The sequence below is a fragment of the Lissotriton vulgaris genome, chromosome 5, assembly GCF_964263255.1.
Source record: "Lissotriton vulgaris chromosome 5, aLisVul1.2, whole genome shotgun sequence".
NCBI classification, from domain to species: Eukaryota; Metazoa; Chordata; class Amphibia; order Caudata; family Salamandridae; genus Lissotriton; species Lissotriton vulgaris.
Genome location: NC_141693.1, coordinates 117,279,324 through 117,300,805, shown reverse-complemented (window position 1 = coordinate 117,300,805; position 21,482 = coordinate 117,279,324).

Below are 21,482 nucleotides of genomic sequence, written 5' to 3'. Positions count from 1 at the left end.
CAACAACTCGGCCCATTGGCCTCTGGCCTACAAATATTGGAGTCCTACGCTGCGGGGGAGCGCGCGGGGCTAAGACCGGGCAAAGAGCGGGCCGTTTGAGGCCGTTCGAGGTCCAAGAGGTCTGGGCTGGGCCACGTCCCTTGGCTGAACGGCTGTCTATGTCCATGTGAGTGAGCTTTTTCTCCAACTGTGTTTAGCTCCCCATCGTTTATTATGTGCACACGAGCCACACGCAGTAAAACTGCTAGGGGACTAAGCAGACCTAGTGGGACCCTGGATGACTTTCTAACAAAGACTAATCTGGCCATTGACGCCGAAATTAACAAAATGCAACACAGGGTCTCCTTGGAACTTGATGCCGCTCGCAAATTGTCCTTAAACATTGCTTCTTCGAAGAAATCCTCATTAGGCAACTTTGCATTAGCACTTACCCCTGAGCACACTGCTGGCCCTCGCTCTCTGCTTACACTGGCAGATATACACCACTGCCCATCTTTGTCTCCATGCGACCAAGCGAATGAACTTTTATCAAATCCTCCTGAGGAGGTTGCGCCACCCACTCCTGTGGTTGGCGCAAGCTCACAGGTAAAGAGCAAATCGCCTAGGGCCGCTGCAAAGGGAAAAAAAAATGCTCTTCAGCAAAAGAAAAGCTTGGCTAGGTCTGCTTTTGCCCGTAAAAAGGCCAAAATAGCGAGAGCCCAGTTTTTTAATTGCCGACGGAAATTAGGCGCCTCCGCCCCTGGGGAAACAAATGATAAAACCTATACAGATTTGCCTGTTAGTGTTACTTCCCATATCTCGGAGGGTGCTGTGAATGTTCCACAGGTGGAATCTCTTCCTGGCTCGAATATGGATGGGCCAAGGGAGGGAAGTTTGAGTGGGGCTGAGGGGGATAAGAGGGGCGATGAGGAATTTGTACAAACTGTTTGGGCTACACTTAAGAAGTTACTTACCCCCTTGGAACTTAGGCTCTCCAGAATGGAAAACCATCTGCTTGAGATGGACAGGACAATTGTTACACTGGCCAGTCTTAGTCTCAAGCAGATGGAAGCTAGATTTTCACAGGGGGAGGTTTTACCTTCACAATCTTTAGACGCAGATGCACCTGTTGCTCTTTCTCTGGGACCCAAACCCGTACCTAAACCCCGCACGAAAATAGGGAATAACATCATTACCATCCCAAATCTTAGCGCTTGTCCTCAGAAAGAGTCCCCAGCGCCACCCAAATCTAAGCATACTGCCCCTCGTGCTGGGACTGACCCACATCCCCAGCAGAATATAGCACGTTCAAAAGCAGTGCCCTTAGCTGTACAGCAACCCAACCAGTCTTCCCTCAATACCCAGCCACCTCTTGAATCTAGCAGACCTAACTTCCGTGGTGGATATATTGATCTACCACCGGAAGCTAGTTCATATGTTATTGTATTAGCTGGTGTACCTACTCTTGATCCACAAGCAAAAGAGGACCATTGGTCCCTTAAAAACAAGGTAATACACTGGCTCAACACAAACAGACAGCTCCCTAGCCACCAAAGAAGCCGGGTACTAATGGTGCGAAGAGTACCATGGGTCGGACCGAGCCACAAATCCATCATGGGCGATTGTATAGTAGTGACCTTCGCTGACCCCCACACTGCACAGCACCTCTGTTCTTGGGCCCCTTGCGAAGAAGACCATACAGTTGCTGTTAGACCCCTCACTTTTTTCTACCCTCCCAGAAATCAGCATAGGATGGTTGGGACTTGGACAACAATTCAAAAATCCAGGAATAGGGGTTTTAGGAATGGGGGACTAAGCCAGAGTGCCTGGTGGCAGGGTGCTTCTACGTCTAATATGTTTGGCTGCCTAGAGGAGGTTGACTGACTCGGGGGGGGTAAACACAAAAAGGAACTTGGCAGACCCTTCCCCGTATACCATGATAGGTTCCAGTATGACTTGTCCTACGTCGCCATTAGGCCAACGAATAACACTTGTCAATGCTCATAATCCCCTCCCGGCCGAGGTAGGAACTCTAGCTCAGTCTGCAACTCCTTGCCCTAGCAACCCTGCTAATGTAATCAAAATAGTATCCTGGAACGTAGCAGGTTTACGGGGTCGCCTGGATAATGATGATTGGGTGGACTACATTTCTGCACATGACATCATCCTTTTCCAGGAAACCTGGTCAGTTGCCCCTTTGTTTAGACTAGGCTACTTAAACTTCTATAAACCGGCAATACAGGGCATGAAGGGCAGGGCTTCGGGCGGTCTCACCATATGGATAAAAAGCAGCTTGGGATTCATCGCAAGGGAATTATCGGGGATGAATCCTGACCTTCTTTGCATATCCTTAAGCAGGGAGAACTGCACAGATATAATCCTTATTAATATCTATGCCAGAGGATGTCAGGGTGGTAGAAAACAACCGATCATTAATGATCTGGAAGCCCTTCTAAATGAGCACAAAAGCGACCAGCTCACAATAGTGGCTGGTGACTTAAACTGCTCATTTGAACCCATCCTGAACCTTGCTGAGGATGTTGGTTTAGAAGAAGATTCCGCTTGGAACATTCCCCCGCTATCAATTACTAAGGGCGTCAGGGGAACTGAGGCTGCTCTTAACTGGCTTGGGCTCTGCCTGGAATGGGGACTCCGAGCAGTTAATGGTCGTAGTATTTCTGATAAGGAGGGGAAGCCAACCTTTGACAATGGGTCTTGCACAAGTCGCATTGATTACATACTAATTAATATCGAATCTTGGGCCTCAGTAACTGACATGACAATAGATACCAGGCCAGAGAGCGATCATAATCCTCTCTCATTAGTACTCAAGGTTCCTGGACTAGGGCCACCCCAGGCGGAATCAGACTGTATTACATCTGACCTCGTCTTGTGTGACAACAGAAGACGGGTCAAATGGTCTAGAGTGATAGCCGACCCAGAGCTTGTCAGTCAGATTGAAGAATTGGTCCTACACACCAAAGATAAGATGATGGCACCCTCCCCCAATGACATGCCCAAGTCTCACAATGTTGACCTTCATGAGGCATGTTTTGCAGCTATTAAGGAACTTCTCACCAGGCCATGCCGGAAACAGAAGGTAAAGCAATCCAAAGGCTGGCACAACAAAAATTGCAGAGAAGCCCATGGCATCCTTATTGCTGCGGTTAAATCTAGAAATACTCCGGATATTAGGGTAGCGAGACAGGTGTACAAACGCACTATCTGGGAAGCAAAAAGGGATTGGGACGACTCCTATTGGCTTGATCTTCTCCATGCATGTGAGACTTCCAACCAAACTAAGTTTTGGGAGATAGTCAAGCGGGGCAGGGGTACGGATTCACTATCCCCTGATAACCATGTTTCTGCAGCAGATTGGGTTAAATTCTTTTCTGCTCAATTCATTAACCAAAATGTCCCCCAGCCGGCAGAAGGGCCTTTAACAGGGACCATATTAGCCTCGCATGGGGATAAACTTATTTTTAGTTCTTCAGACACTGGACATGCACTAGGTTCCATTCAGTCTGGGAAAGCACCAGGCATTGATGCTGTACCAGCTGACCTTTTTAAATTGAATCTAGATCTGTGGGTCCCTTATATAACAATTTTAGCAAATTCCATCGCAGCCGGGGAAAGGATACCGCAGTCCTGGAAAGGGGCTGAGATAATTCCGGTCTTTAAGAAAGGCGATCGATCTTTACCGAATAATTATCGCCCCATTAGCCTGATCGATACCATTCAGAAAGTGGTATCACGAATGGCCCTAGCTAGAATACAGGGGTGGATGGAGCAAAACAACATACTCTCCCCCATGCAGGCAGGGTTCAGATCAGGCACCAGTACCCTTGACCAGGTGTTTCGTCTTACCATGATGTACTGGAAGGTGGTTCTTTTGGGCGGTGGTGTCATCTACGCTGCTTTTGTCGATCTCAGGTCGGCATTTGACCTGGTTCCCAGGGCAAAACTTTGGGATGCCCTGAGAAACATGGAATTTCCTCCAGAACTACTAGATCTGGTTAGGCGTCTTCATGAGGATAACTTTGCACGTGTAAGATGGGGCAAACAGGGTCAGGTGACCGCTAGCTTCCCTGTCGAACGAGGTGTCCGGCAGGGCTGTGTGCTGGCCCCTACCTTGTTTCTCCTGTTTATCAACCGGGTGGTCGCATTTTTCAAAGACACTAACACCGATGCTCCTACCCTGGGAGGGACAAAGTATCCCATGTTAATATTTGCCGACGACACCCTGCTCCTTTCAAGGACTCGAAGCGGCCTACAGACTGCTTTAAATAGATTTTCTGAATTTTGTGCAATAAATGACCTCCAGATCAACGCTGACAAAACCAAATTTATGGTTTTTAATAAAAATAAACCCATCACCAGTTCATTTTCATTATAGGGTGTTCCAATAGAACAGGTTAAAGTCATGTCTTACTTTGGCGTGACTTTGGACCACCAACTTACTTGGAAACCCCAGCTGGAGGTGTTAACCCTTAAATTTGTTCGCCTTTCAGGATGTCTGTTAAAGGAACAGAAAAAAACCTTGACAAAACGCATTTCACCTGCGTTAAAAATATATGAGGCCAAGGTGAATGCGGCTACCCTGTATGGAGCGGATATTTGGGGATACAAAGGTTTGTCGGCTCTTATCAGTGCTCAGAATAGGTTTTTTCGGAACCTAATGGGGCTTCCCCAATCTTCCCCCATCACACCATTGCTCTTAGACTTAGGTTGTAGACCGTTGGATGAGATGGCACAGTACCGTCTTGTAGCTCTTTGGCGTCGCCTTTAGACGACCCAAGAACTTAGCCTATTTGCCCAAGAATTAGGTGAGGTTAGAGCACTGTGGGGTGCCCAGAGAATTCCATGGCTACGGGAAGTTAAACAAATACTATATTCTATGGGCCTCCCAGAGCTATGGCTACATCCCGAAAGTTCTAGCTTCCCATCGAAAGTGGAATTTAAAGAGCTTTATTGGGCTGTCAAGAAATCTGTACTGGTCACCCTCTCCTCTGCTAACAACCTAACGGGACACTTTCTTATGCACAAGATAACCCCATTTCTCGAACCTTATTGGGACTTGATATGCAAAACACTTGATCGCAAGCTGTACCACCAGTTCCGGGTGGGAACGTTGCCGATCAAGTCATTTACTGCGAAGTGGGCAATAAACCAAAGCAACAAATGCCCCTTTTGTCCTGATCAGGTAGAAAGTCTAGGCCACATATTCTTTGCATGTCCTGCGTATCGATCACCTAGACTAAAATGGTTGAAACCAATCTGTAAAACACTCAACTGTGGGAGTAGTCACGCAGCCCTGCTCAAATTAAGAGATTTACGCACTGTTAAATCAGTGATCTGTGTTGCAAAATTTTTGGGTTGGCTGTGGCTCATTCGTGTTAAGAAACTGTAAACCGCCTTTTTATCAGTTTTAATGTTTACATATTGCTGTACTCATTTTGTTATGTATTGGGGGATCTAATATAAAATGCTGTAAGGCTGAAAATGTTTTATACATGTATTTTGCTATCTTTTATGAATTTTTTATTCGAAATAAAGACTAATTGAACTGAACTGAACTGAACACTTAACTCTGACAAATCAGGGCAGACCACTGAAGGCTGAAATTGGACTTACAAACAAGAAAGTCTTATAACTTCTTGTATGTACACTTTAGGAGAAATTCAACAATATAATATTGTTGGATTTACTACTACCATTCTGGGAAGTCTTTGAATGGTCCGGCTAGTCCTCTCCTATCAATATTTATTAATCAATAACTTCCTACCATGTTTGCAATGGGGAAAATGACTGGGGCCTCTTTTGTAGCGTCAGGGCTTATAAAACCATATTTTATAAGTATTTCCCTAATTTCTACAGGACCCCCACCCCCTGTGCATCATGCAGATTATCCTTACCCAATTCTTCTAGCATCAATGTCGAATTTGAGCAGCTCTTTAACACAATGTGGGGAGTGAAATGTAAAATTTCACTTTACCCAGGCATATAAAAACTCATTTTATAAGGGCGCTCCTTATAGATAACTGACCCCCCACCCCTCGGATACCTAGGGGTGACCCTGGGGGTCCCTAAAATGCAATAACATGGTAGGTTTTTCATTTTTAAGGGCCCCTACCCCCAAAGTCGAGTTGTGGCACAATTTAAGGTTTAAAAGCTGTCCTGGCCACCAGGGATGCTTTTAAACTGACCTCAGGCTTCAGCACTGCACATATGCTAGTGCAGAAAATCTGCTGGCCTCTAAACTGCCCTGCCCCAGGATACTGGAGACTTCTAGGTAGTTTCAATCCCCTGCCATATTACATACTAGGGGCTTATGGGGTAGGTCATGCCAATTTCAGGGGGTACCCCACCATATCATAGTGCACCCTAGTGTATGTTGTGTGTCTTAACTGAATTCTAATGTGTTCTTTTTAGCTTGGCACTGGCACTGGGCCTGGTTAAACAGAGCCCAGGGTCAGTCAGAGTCAGTTACTACCAGTTCCCGTCAGCAAAAAGTTAGGGGGTGCCCAGGGCACAGGATGACTTTGCAACAGTGTGGGGTGTAGGTCGTACGTGGTAGAGTAGGTCATGGAAGGTGATGTGGGTGTAAGGTAGTATTGTTGGGTAGGTGATGGTGTAGGTGGTAGTGTAGGACACAATGTAAGCAGGAAGCCAGGTTTATGACCTACAGTATATTCATTGTAGGGTATGAGTGAATGCTGACAAAGGGTAAGTATAGAACAATTGGTGTTGTAGGTGCAGTCAGTAGTTTGAGATATTAATGTGAACACAGAAACATAAGCTAAGGCACAACAAAGACTTAGGAGGCAACTCCTGGTCACAAAGGTGGTCCAATGGGTATAATGTAGGTGGTTGTTAAAGTGTAAGGTGCAGGGAACGATGATGCATTTGGTGTTGGTGTGTGGTATTAATGCTGATGGTAGAAAATGGTAAGAGTGGTAAATGTATGAGGTGGTAAGTAAGGTAGGGGTGTAGGTGTGGGGTCCAAGAGAAAGTGTCCAGGTGATCAGAGGAAAAAGTGTTTTTAGTTTTGGTGTAGTTCCACTTTAGCCTACAGTTCATACGACTAACATGCCAACATGTCACCTTCTGGTCGATTATCAGTGCTCCGAGTCTTTGAGGACAGTCCAGCCGTGTAAACCCCAATCAAAGGAGCTGGGAAGTTTGTGTGGATAGGTCTTCTGACATGCGGTGGAGAGGAGTGAGGTTTTACTTGGGATCCTGTATGCAGTCGCTGTTGAGGGTCTGTCCTTTCTCACAGAGGACCAGTGGGATCCACAGAATTTACTCCCAGGAAGAGTTGTCTTTAGGTGTCTCGTGGGGATCATCAGACTATGCTAGTTCCTCAGTGTTCTCCTTTCATTTCATGCAGTAGTCTGAGATTTGCTTTCATACTTGCTGCTCTTCCAGCAAATTTTGGTGATCAGCTTTGCATTTCAGAACTTGAGGTTGGGTTTGTGAGTTCATGGTGAGACTAGTGTTGCAATGTCGTGTTTATATCTAGGACCCTAATCCAATATTCCCGATTTATGCCCTTGTGAGGTTATAATCAATAATATCCTGATAAAGGTATAAGAATCAGATCCATATTCAGTAATAGCCCGTGCAGTCCAAAGCACAGCACGGCTACTCCCATCGACTCCTAAAAAGCACAACGCGTTCTTTAAACAAACCAAGCCTCCAGCAGCCCGGGAAAATCCCCCCTCCCGTTTGACGCACTGAGAGAGACGCTGTCTTTTTCTCTAGCCGAGAAAATCCAGCTCCCGTGTTTCCAGCCTACTCTTCCGGGTGGCTGGGATATCGAGTCCTGAGGAAAGAGATACCAGACCTCCCACATTCTATTACCAAGGTACGGAGCTGACTAAACCCTTGAGAGAATTCTTGATGCAGATTCTTGGCAAAACTATCTTAACCAACTTAACTTAAACTGCTACTTACTCATCCCTTCCCATGTATTAGGCTTAGGTCAGGTACACCGGGATAGGCTTAGTTAGAAGCACCAGTTGAGTACGTTAGAAAAGTATTTGTGTATGTATATATTTTATCCATTTTAAAGTATCATATGGCTAAGAAACCATATCAATGCTTTTACAATATTATTTCATAATACTACTTTTACTGTACGCACTTTACTTTACTCTAAGTATTGCAATTGTCGCAATTCATTTCTCTTGCATGAGGAAGAAGACTGCTCAATAAATAACACCTTTTATTGAAAACACCCTTCTCTCTATTTCTCTGCATTCTGGTGAAACTAAGTATGCACTGCTGACTGAGTGAAATAGCTGTCTATTGTTTTCACACAACTCTAGAGATACACTCTTATTCTGAGGGAGCAAAGTTGTCATGTTTATGCGGTTGTCGGAAACTGAATCCCTTCTTGTCTGAGCCAGGGAAGTTCATCCCTCCCTATTCATTCAAGGAAGTTTCCAGTGACCTCTGAGCTAGCTGGCACAAACCTAAATTAAGTTTAACATAGTCAGTAGAGACCTAGATGACCTCAGTCCTACGTCTACACTGCTGTATATGTTATTCCAATGCGCAGAGCCTATTGGAAAAATAGGAACTACACTACATGGCGCCCAACGTTTGGTAAGGCGATAATCTTACGCAAGACACTAGAGTAACTCAGTCATGCTTTTTCACACAGAACCCTTTTTCCCGTAAAAACTCCAAAAGACGTCTGGAGTGGGTGAAAGGTTAATATCCGCCGGAACTTAGTAGGATGAGAATCCTATGTATTAGTTTTTGGTTTGATCAACGTTGGAGGATACAGTGTTCCAAAATATTGTGCACCTAATCTTTGTTTCCTTGAAACTCAATCTGCAACAAAAAAAAATAATTTTCAGTCAGTAAAATATCAGAAAGTGACGAAGAAAAAGAAAGAGAAGCCTTAGCAGCTCAACTCTTAGCGGACGACACACTTCTGCAAAACACCGACCCGGATGCAATAATCATTCCGGTCAATATAAGAAGAACTATAACTCTTAAACTTATAGAGAATGGACTGACATCACAAGGTGGTACAGTCATATTCGTGGTGAGGGCACATGAGTATCGGCAGACAGAGGTATTCTATTCATGGATACATTTTCCAGCAGCACACGCTACGACAAAAGACTTCACTTATTACAAAATAGAGGAACCTCCGGCAGAATACACTCCTTTTGAGGAGATCGAAATCCCACTAAATTACCAAGAGCACCTGCTCTGGTTTAATGCCGCCCTAAAACATAACAATCACATCACCAGGCTCGGTCCACTAGGTAGACCAGAAGCAACGGGGCCGGTCCTATGCAACTATGCAACACACCAACACTACGAAATAATGTCAAGCGAAGAACTCCTAGTTAAACTAAAAGAATTAACAAAGGCATATAGAGAATTAGTTCAATTGGCAAGGGATGATATAAAGAACCTCCAGAAATTGAAGGAAACAGATATAGCAGACCAACCATTTGAACTCGCCAGAATCATAGAAAAATCCTATGAAGAGATAGTTTGGGTGGGAAACCGGTAAAACCCCAACTAACTGAAAATCCTGAAAAAACATTTATTAAAAATAATTTTAAAACTCCAGAAAAGAGTTGGGATGATAATAGACAAACCACTCCCATGGAAAAACATTTCCAGTCCAGAGGAAGATCTCATCAGCGGAGAGAGAGATCTCTAGGCCGAGAAGACAAGTCTCCCCAAAGGGAGCCCTCTGAAAAAAGATATAACCTTAGAGATAGGGATAAAATAAGAAAACCTGACAGATATCAAGATGTTGATACAAGTCCCTCTCGATCCTTCTCACTCAATCTTTCTCGATCTTCCTCACAGAAATTGGAAAGAAGAGGACGGTCGGAACACAGAGAAGAGCACGTCAAGTCCAAAGACAAGGAACCTGCTCATCAAAGTAAAAAATTACAATTTCCCAGAAAGAAGGTAGCAAGTATTAAAATTAAACATGCCGAGAATTCTGAGGACACAACTGAAAAACGGAGAGTGGGCACAGACAATGCTAGACAGCGCAGTAGAAGTGACTATAGCTCGCAAGATCCTGATGAATCTTCTGGATACAGTGGACACGAATGAGTACATTCAGGTGGAAACTGCAGACACACGAGTTAATGTGCCCCATAAACTATATGAAATAACATTACGTATAGAGGGAGATAAAACTAGGAAAATAAAAAGGTCTCTTTTGGGAAAAACTTTCAAAAGGCTATGACATTCTGTTAGCTGAGAAAGACTGGCCACCAGAGTTTGTCAGGGAGTGCCCTCATGAAGAAGAAATGATTATGCCTGCCTTCTCGAATCATATCCCGATTCATAAAAAATACACATTGGCAAGAAAATGGGCAGTGGCTCAAGCTCCTGCCTTATATAAAAATCATGTAGGATGGGATGAGGATTCTCCTCACCACAAAATCCAATTAAAAAATCAACCCACTGCACAAAGGCAGTACCCAGTTAAACAAGAAGCTAAAAAGCAAGTCAGTGAGATCTTAGATCAACTTGAATATCAAGGGGTGATTGAAACATGCACCTCTCAAATGAACAATCCTTTGTTTCCTGTCTCCAAGCCAGACTATTCATATTGTCTAGTTTTGGACTACAGACACCTTAACTCCTGTTGTAAAACATTTGCTGTACAAAACTCACATAGTGCAGCACTAATGAATAACATTGTGCGCAAAAAATATAAAACGGCATTGGATATCTCTAATGGATTCTTCTGTCAAAACATTGCACCTGAAAGCAGGTATTTGACCGCTTTCTCAATAATTGGATCGCAAAAACAATTTTGCCGACTCCCACAGGGATTCAAGAATAGCCCAGGATTATTCTCAGCGAGGGTAACAGAGTTACTACAAATATATGATGATGAAGCATTATCATATGTCGATGATATCTATCTCACAGATGATGACCTGGAGACTCACTTGTAAAGGGTGAACACCATAATACTTGGGTTTCCGTCAGAGGGTTACAAATTCAACTTTAAAAAATCACTAATTGCCCATCTAACTGTCCTATTTTTAGGATATGAATTATCAAGTGAAGGCAAAAGCCTAGCAGACAATTTCTTAGAGAAATGTGCTGTCCTCCAAGCACCAAAAACGCTGAAGAATTTACAATCAATACTAGGTTTCCTGAATTTCGGAAGAACATACATTCTAAATTATGCAGAGAGGGTTAAACCTCTCTATGAATTATTAAGACCAGATTTCAAACAAATTAATTGGACTCAGACACACACAGAGATTTTGAGATCATTGCAAACAGACATGTTAACTAAAATAAAATTACAAACTCGCGAAAACATATGCAATCTTGTAATCCGAGTCATCCCAGGAAGATACGGATTCACATACCTGACCTCTAATGAGGGAGAAACGGACCCTATAGCTTACAAATCACATTTGTACACTGAAGCTGAAATGAAATTCAGTTCTACAGAAAAAATTCTGACTGTGGTTCAAACTGCTGTAGCAAAAGAAAGAGCCCTAGCCCAAGGCAGAAGAATAGCTGTTTTCTCATCAGAACCAGCCCTTGAGGCGTTAACAAGTCCACGTAATCTGGTTAAAGGGGTATTAGATCCAAAATGGATAGAATGGGAAAATTCCTTTGCTACAGAAAACGTGAAATACTATTTTGACCCAAAACTGAAAAAACTAGATGATCTAGTATATGAACGAGAATATCCTCTGCCAGCTGAAATTCTGCCTCGAGAACAATATACCTGCGTAATCTATATGGACAGATTCGCACAACACTACGATGTAGAGAAAAAATCCTACGATGCAGCGTGCTAGATTGTTAAAGGTCGCTGGCACTCTGGTAAATTCAAACCAATGATTACCAAACCTGAATCACTCAGGAAATGTTCAGCTCCGCGAGCTGAAATAAGAACTTTAAAGATGGCGCTCGAAAATGCCGATCGCGAATTCCCCACACTAATAGTGTGTGATTCGTATTTTTGCGTCAAATCATACAACAGTGACATGCAGACATGGATCAAAAATGGTTACAAAGATGACACAGGTGCCACAATAAAGCATAAAACGCTTTGGGAACAAGTAGTTCTTTTAAAGAAAGAACTACAAAAGACTCATGTGATACACGCACTGAGTCATCGACGTGATGGCGTTCACGTTGCAGGGAATTCATTGGCTAACACAGCCACAGCGGAAGCGGTTCAACCGGCTCCCGTAGCCACGGAAAAGCATTTAGAAAAACAAATAGATGGAGAAACCATGTTGGCAGTAAAAGCCTCATTAAAAAGCGATTTTGCAGCATTACCTCTCAACTATCCACTCAGTAATACATACATAATTGATGCAAACTCCGTTCCGTTTGCTCAAATTCCTGGAGTGGGGGATAGAGTAATTCCAAACACGAAGCGGAGAATCTTCTTACTACAAGAAGCACATATGGGGTTGGGTCTGAGGCACCAAGAGATCCTGAAATCTCTGATGGATTTACAATCGGAGTACTGGTGGCCGGGAATGAGCGTAGATATCTATTATTTTGCAAAAAATTGCAAGGACTGCAACAGAGATCGCAGTTGGGAACTGGACCAGCCCGTAGCCCAGATACCACTATTAGATAGCATGGGGCTATATATAGTGCAGAAATCCAGTCAGAGAAATGCGTCCCATAATTAATAAAAGAATTAAAACATTTAAAAATGTGGCCCCAGCACTCGGCTGATGCCAGAACTGTTATAAAAGATTTGCGAGTCTTTATCGGCATATACGCAATTGGCATGCTACATTCTGATCAGGGTCCTGCGTTTAGCTCTCAAGCTTACAAAGAGGCCATAAACAGCATGGGCATCGCATTGCGGTACTCTTCTCCCTTCCATCCTGAAGGAAATGCGGTTGTGGAAAGAAAAAAACAGGACATAAAGCAATCTATAACGGCGAGGGTATTAGGTTCGGCTGATGGGTGGGTCAAACATTTAACAAGTGTTCAACGTAGTCTTAATAATCTGCCAAGAAATTCTCTAAAAGGTCTCACTCCATACGAACTATTGTTCGGAACTAGAATGCTTATTCAGGATCTTGATAGTCATACTTCAGTGGTAGAAGAAAAATCCTTTGATATCAAAGTTCGTTTGGCTGTTTTACAGGATTTAAGTGAAACAAGAAAAAACCTGAGTAACATAAAATTGAAACAACAGCCGACAGCCACTGAAGAAAAACCACCTGTCCCAGCAAGACCTGTCCGGATTCTAAAGATTGGGGATCTGGTCAGAGAGAAGATCGCGGTAAAGAAGGAATTTGGGCTTTCTTACAGAAAAGCAGTACCTGTCTTAGCTATCAGCGGAACAAGATCAGTTGTACTACCACCCATTGCTGGTAAAAGGGAGAACAGAGTTGTTTTCATCGACCTGGTAAAACCACAATCATGTGGCCAATAATAAGTAGTAGGCCAAGTGGACTCCCAAGAAATAACAGAATACCGAAATTCGCTCCAATCCAAGAGGCTCATACTGAGAGACTAATCACATTTGATAAAACTGCAGTGAGTAACAAAGGACTATGCAATAATGCCATGGAACTAGTGCAGCTTGAAACCCAAATTGCAACAGTTTGTCACGAAACACCAGTGTACAATGATGTAACCCCTGACTATGCTAATGAAACAAAGAAAAATGAAAAAGCAAATGAAAATCTGGAAAAAATTCCAACAATTGACAGAACTGCATCTGGCTACTTCATCAATTTCGACGACTTCTCTGAAGATCAAAGCGAGCATGAAGAAACGCCTCCAACAAAAACTTTCAAAGACAAGTCAATTGAACTTTCTCACCAACTAAAAGAAACATATCTGATTTCACCATGGACTGAATTTTGGATTGTGTTAGGTGTACTTACTCTCCTGCTTTGGCTCATCATGGTTCTATGTTTGGGAAAATTCATTGATGGAAAATATAGTGCAATGGACACAGCAAGACAGAACATCAACTTGGTCCTAAAGCCTCACATATCCTCCCACATCGAGAAAAGAGAACTGACATCAGTAAACATCTCAGCCAATCCAATACCCGGTGGGGTAGCATGGGACAGAACTGATTATGACATTTTTGGCCCGGTTGAACTCTTGAAATATCCACATCAGTTCAAAGTTTCATTAAGTGACTTTGTGACTCCAAGTACATTCTCTCATGATTGGGACTTTGAAAACATTAATAATATGATGTCAGATTTAGGAATGTCAGCAAAATTTACAGAACATGATTACTTACAGGGTTCATCGAATTATGAAGATTTATACTGCTATAACCATTATGGTGATCACTATTTGCATAAAACTGCTCAGCCTAGAAATGTTTTATCTTATAACCAGTGGGAACACTGTCCTACTCCACCAAAAGGCAGTTCGAAAACATTTTATGAGAAATTCCAGTACTCCTCAGGGTTTAATTACAGTGATCCAGAAACGTTTTATTTTAAAATGTTAAGTAGAACAGGAATGAAAATAATGTTGACAAATACTATACTGATTTATTCTGAAAAATGTTATGACAAAATGTCTACATTTGGTTTCGAAATTTGGAAAAACACCATTGAAACAAAAACAATCTGGGGTTCCAAAGATTGGCAAGTACAAGGCCTAGAAGCATTATTTAGGGCCTGCATGATCCCAGAACAAATGATATTCTTGAATGGCCCAATTCAACAAACTACTTGTCGTGGCCTAGCTAAGATAAAAGACTTAAATACACCGTCTATTCCAAAACCCATGACTGATAATGTCAGCACTGCAGATGTGGAGATAGACGTATCCCATATTTTACACCAAAACAGAACACATCCTGATTGGAAAAGTGGTTGATCTGGCCAACAGACACGAATAACTGTCAAGATAGATCCCTGAACAAAACACAGAGGTTCAAAATGACCAGACCAGACCCTAGATACTCCCAGAGACAACATACAGGGATAGTTACAACATACAGTGTAGGGAAACAATGCCTTGAGTGGCTAGAGAAATCCACGCTGGCTGAAATTAAGCAACACTTAACTTTACTTAAAGACGGTGCTGACTTGCGCGATTTCATATTGGGACCACGCAAACAGCGTCAAAACCGTTTCATAGTGGCCGGTATATACGCTGCGTACAACGAAGCTTGGAAAGTAATGCAAATTGAAACAGCAGAAAAAAATACAAGAAATTGATCGTATAAATTTGGAAAAATCACTTTCTGTTATGGACAATGGGTTAACGACTCTGTCCTCCAGAATATATTCACTGGACAGCATTATATCATCTGCTTTTGATATAATAGAGCAGGACTTACTAATGTTACAACATGGTCAGTCTCAATTACGTTCTATTGTACAGCTTGGTTGGACGTTGCAAAATCTGCATTCAGGCTACGTACCATGGCGTTTAATCAACACTACGTCATTACTCGGTATCTTTAACCTTACTGATAAACAAATCAGTTTGGCACAAAAAGGAGCAGACTATACGATTCTGAGCATTGAAAAACTCGAGAGATTACCATTGACAATGTCAGAGAGACCTGTCATTGAATGGATAATACATGGAACGATTACAATTCCGTTAAAAACTTTCCAGTTTAAATACTGTCAAGAGTATATACCTGCAGGCCAGTATGAAAGGTTGGGTAAAGAATACATCAAATCAACCTGGGATTTACCTTATACACACAGATGCTACAGTGAAGGCAACTAGGAGGTATTTCTTAGTGGTAAAAATTATAAAAAATCACTAAGCGGTACACTTCTGTGTCAAGGTATTAATTTGCATGGAGCCTGTAACGGGTCTTCAAATAACCTTTCCTTTTCACCTGCATGGCACGCCTGCAAAACGGATAGAGCCATTTTTTAGACCACTTTCTAACGGCAGTTACGTTTTAATAAGTGACCACAGCTGTTGTGGCATGCTGCCAGGAAAAGCCCATCTGACAACTGTAACTTCCTGGGCCGTTTGCTGTATGCAAGTATTGTATCCACACAGCAATCCAGATATGGGGGCTGCGTTATGGCCTCGGTTGAATATCTCTTCTATTGGAATTGATACTTTAAGCAGAAGAAGTCTATTCTTTTACAGACAACTGTGCCCTTAACGTCATCAAAAGAAATGTATGATCTGCAAGTGGTAAGGACGTCAGCAGAGATACATTCCCTTTTATCGACAAATTGCCCCGTGCATTTTGTAGAAATATTAAGCCAAATCTTAAACATGTCTGATACCAGTGGCATCGCACATGTATTTAAGACAATTTTTTCGGGGCTGTTAGCACCCTTTGAAACAGTTCTGGGCATCTTCCCGAATTTTGTCCATTCTGTTTTTGGCGGCCTACCCTTAATCTTGGGACTCGTGGCAGGAATTTTATTTTTGCTCCTACTGCACGAAACACCAGTCTACAATGATGTAGCCACTTACTATGCTAATGAAACAAAGAAAAATGCAAAAGCAAATGAAAATGAAAATCTGGAAAAAAATTCCAACAATTGACAGAACTGCATCTGGCTACTTCATCAATTTCGACGACTTCTCTGAAGATCAAAGCGAGCATGAAGAACCGCCTCCAACAAAAACTTTCAAAGACAAGTTAATTGAACTTTCTCACCAACTAAAAGAAACATATCTGATTTCACCATGGATTGAATTTTGGATTGTGTTAGGTGTACTTACTCTCCTGCTTTGGCTTTGGGAAAATTCATTGATGGGAAATATAGTACAATGGACACAGCAAGACAGAACATCAACTTGGTCCTAAAGCCTCACACATCCTCCCACATCGAGAAAAGAGAACTGACATCAGTAAACATCTCAGCCAATCCAATACCCGTTGAGGTAGCATGGGACAGAACTGATTATGACATTTTTGGCCCGGTTGAACTTATCCACATCAGTTCAAGGTTTCATTAAGTGACTTTGTGACTCCAAGTACATTCTCTGATGATTGGGACTTTGAAAACATTAATAATATGATGTCAGGTGGCGTGGCCAGCAGCATGACCGGCTAGACGTGCCTTGCCGAAGCTCCGGCCGAGCTGCGACAAAATCCGACTCATTACTTGCCCCATGATCCATAAACGGCACCAAAAGAAAGACAAAGCACTCTGGCAGCAGGAGGGAGAGCTGCAGTGGCGGTAGCGAGCCGAGTTCGCCAGGAAAACGTGATTGAAAACTGACCCGGCGACTCCTTCAGCAGCCAAGATGGCGACCGCGGCACCCGACGGACCTCGGCGATCCTAGGAGTCCTCTCGTAGCCCCGCCGAGACGGAACCAGCCTACGGAGACACCGCGACCCACCTACAGGCCAGGAGGTACCTTGCGGACGCAGCTGGAGTGGCAGGGGAGAGATGGGGAACTCGCCGGCGACCGGCCGCCTTTACCAAGATGGCGGCCGGCGGTGCCGGTGGCTGGCAGTGACAAGCGGTGACCCTCTACAGCCTTCCCCGCATTAAAGTGAGACCGGGGGTCGACTGGAGGGAAGAGCGGCTGAGTGAGTAGGCGGTGAGCAGCCGAGCCCGAGCAACACGGGAAGCTGGGGCACGCGCGGTAATGCGCTAGACTACACCAACGTGGCGGCGGAGGTCCGGAGACGCCCGGGGAGGCAGACAACGTCAAAATCGGCCTGACTGTGAGGCACGAAGTGCTTGGAGCACAGAGGACTGGGCACGCAGTGGGAAAGACACCTGGGGTGGAGATTGCTGGAACGTTCTGTGCATGCACTGGCAGGACATCGCCTCACCTGCTGTGCATTGCGCCGGCCCCCCTCTACCCACTGTGGTGACTGGAGAGGCGCAGGGCAGGGTCAGGAAGATAACGAGGAGCCCCTCGGCGGAGCACAGCGGATAGCAGTGCCCAGAGTCTCTGCAACCTCCTGTCTAATACTACAGCACACCTCATCGCCACAGGGGACGGTGACCGGCAGCAAGGGCCTCCTACACAAGGGACGAGCAGCCATGGGGAAAAGAGACCCGGTGCCAAAATCCACGAAGCAGTGCCCCATGGATAACTTAGCGGCGCCGCGACAAGTGGCGGACCAGCAGTCCATGCCGCCGGGGCCGCGGACTGATACGGCCATGCTGATGGAGGCCATCCAGGCCTCCAGGACGGACATACAGGCATCTCGGACAGCCCTGGAGGTGAAAATTGGAGAGGTAGGATCCGAAGTGACGCTGCTGCGGCAGGATTTCCGGAACCTAACAGAAAGGGTGGCGGCGACGTAAACTAGAAAAACCGACAATGAGGAATCGATCTCCACACTGAAGAAGGACATGGCGGAACTACAGGCCTCACACCGGCAGCTGCTGTGGAAGGTGGACGACGCGGAAAATAGATCAAGACCAACACCCTTCGCTTTGTGGGCTTTAGGGAAGGAATCGAGGGAAAGAACATGTCCGCCTTCCTCCTCACCTGGTTGAAAACTACCTTCCCAGCTGCGCAGTTCTCCTCGTGCTTCATCATCGAGAGGGCCCACAGGGCCCTTCTGGCCAAACCACCGGAGGGGGCAAGACCGAGACCGGTTATAGCGCGCTTCTTGAACTTTGCAGACAGAGACTTGATTTTACGAGAAGCCAGGAAAATGGGGGAGATCCGCCTGGAGAATGCCACCATTATGATTTTCCCGGACTACAGCCAGGAAGTATCAAAGCAGCGGCGCTCGTTCGACTCCGTGAAGGCAAAACTGAGGTCCCTGAACATAACGTACATGCTCCTCTTTCCCGCTAAACTCAAGGTGATATATAAAGACAAATCCATCTTCTTCATACACCCAGAGGACGCATGGCAATGGCTTGAGGAACGCCCTATCCTAAATAGTAGAGAGGCGGCGGGTCGAGAAGCACTGGACAGATCACTACGGGAAAGGCCGCGCTGGGAGTTGCCGAAACCACAGCGGCGGAAAACATGGAGAATAAAGCAGAAGACCCTGGTGACGCCATAACGAACCCGAGGCACGGATGACAGGAGAGGGGGCAGATCGGCATCCCCAGGCAATGACTCTGTGGCAGGCTCTAGGTTAAGTTGCCTGCGGAATGGAATCCGTTCGGAAGGAGAAGAAGGAGAAGACTCAGAGGGCCGCACATCCGGAGGAGAGGAGGAAGACACGGTGGGCGACTCGATACACCCGCTGGTCAAAGAAATCCAGCATTTGGAACAGGACTCCTCGGGACAGGGGCCGACCATGGACACGCAAGACTCACACTCATGAACATTGGTGTACGGGGATCGGGGAGATCGCAGCTCGGCAACAAGGAGCACTCAAGTTGACACGCCCCCTACTGTTACTGAGTTTTTAATACTGGTTGTTGGTTAATGTTGGGAGGGATGTGTGGGAGGGCGACAGGCCTTCTCCCGTGGATAGTTTGGTCCCAGGTTGGGATGCGACTGGAAGGGGAGGGAGGTGGGGAGGGGGGTGCGGGGGGGATTGGTTTCTACATTCCCTCAAGTTGGGGTTCAGGAGGGTTGCAGGGGGCAGGGAGGGGTTCCTTGAGAAACAGCAGCGACACGCCATGCCACACCTAGAGCCAGCCCTACCCCAGGGACCTACTTGGGAAGGGGATTGTGACACACAATGGCAGGTACACTAGATAATCCACGCGTAGGTGACGCAGGGGTCACTGTGCTAACATGGAATGTGAATGGCCTTGGGGCAAAGATTAAGAGGAGCCTAGTTAACGCATACCTCAAAAGATTGGCACCTGATATCATCCTACTCCAGGAAACACACCTTAGAGGAAATCAGTGTGCATTTATAGCGAGAGGACGGCATGTCGTCCTGGCACATGCGGGATACACAACGGACTCCAGGGGAGTTGCAATTCTCATAAAAAAGACGGCGCCATTCACGGTCACTCGCACTTGGCTGGACCCACAGGGGACCTATGCGGGAGTTCAGGGGGTATGGAAGAGACGTAGGTACACGATCCTATCAGTATATGCACCACCCAAGCTACAGACACGCACACTTAAGGCGATCACTGCCATACTACTGGACACGGCAGACAAGATGCAAATAGTGGGGGGTGATTTTAACGATGTTATGTGCGCTTCGCAGGATAGGTCGGGGTCACATCATACGGTAGGGCTCACTTCGGCCCTAGCGCGGCAAATGAACATCATCGGCCTCACCGATGTCTGGAGATGGCTTCATCCTTCGCAGGAGGCCTACTCCTTTTACTCCGGGGTCCACAGGGTCTTCTCTAGGTTAGACTATATCTTCGTGTCCAGGCAGGATGTCTCAGCAAGAGATTTAGCAGAATACAAAGCAAGGGGAATTTCAGATCACTCCCCGCTGTATGTGCAGTTGGGGCGAGAGAGAGGAGAGAGGAAGGCGGAATGGCGACTAGCGGCCTGGGACCTCCAAACGCCAGAAATACTTTGGGGTATGCGAGCGGATATACGGGTTTATATGGCCGAAAATGAGGGTACGGTTGACTCTGAGGTCAACCTTTGGGAGGCAATGAAATCGGTCCTGAGAGATCGCATACAAAGTAGGCTGGGTGAAGTGAGGCGGAAATGGCAGGACAAGATAGAGAGGGAGGAGGTGTCTATCTTAACCCTAGAAGCAGAATACCACCAGCAGAACAGAGAGGCACTCCATAGGAAACTGTTAGACACACAGAGACACTACAGGGAAATAGTCACTGATGAGGCACGCACTCAGGTGCTGGCAACACTCTACCGATTATATGATGTAGGTGACAAGTCCGGCAAACTCTTGGCATGGTTGAGTAGGAAAGAAAGAGTGGCTCGGTGGGTGGATCAGATCACGTTAGTAGGTAACAGACGGGCGAACACGGACGAGACCATAGTGGACACCTATGCGATGTATTATGAGAACTTCTACAGGGCCAGGGACTTGGGTGACAGGGAGGATGCCTTACACTACATGGGCGATATGGAGGTGATGACTCTGTCCCCTGAGGCCAGCAAGACCTTGGAGGCTGACTTGACACTGGAGGAAATATCGGAAGCCATAGCATCGCTGAAACCCGGGAAAACACCGGGGCCCAATGGCTTCCCGGCGGAATTCTTCAAACGGACGGCGGATTTGTTGCAACGACATATAAAAGCTTTATTCATAGAGGCATACCGGGCAGAGAGTCTACCGCCTGATCTCGCCTTGGCCACTATCGTCCAGATCCACAAGGAGGGAAAGCCCAGGGACGAATGTGCCTCCTACCGCCCAATTTCCCTCCTCAATATGGTAACAAAGATTTTGGCCACTGTCCTGGCTAAACGCCTGCGACAGGTCATTACGGATCTGATACATATGGACCAGTCCGGTTTCCTTCCGGATAGGGCGACCAAATTAAACCTCCGCCGCACGCATAATTGGTTACAGGAGGTTCGAGGGAGAAGTGACCCCCACTGGTTCCTCTCCCTGGACGCGGAGAAGGCCTTCGACGCTGTCCATTGGCCTTTCCTGATGGGGACCCTCCAGCGGTTTGGGTTTGGCCCCAAGTTTTTGAAATGGGTACAGCTCCTATACTCAGCAC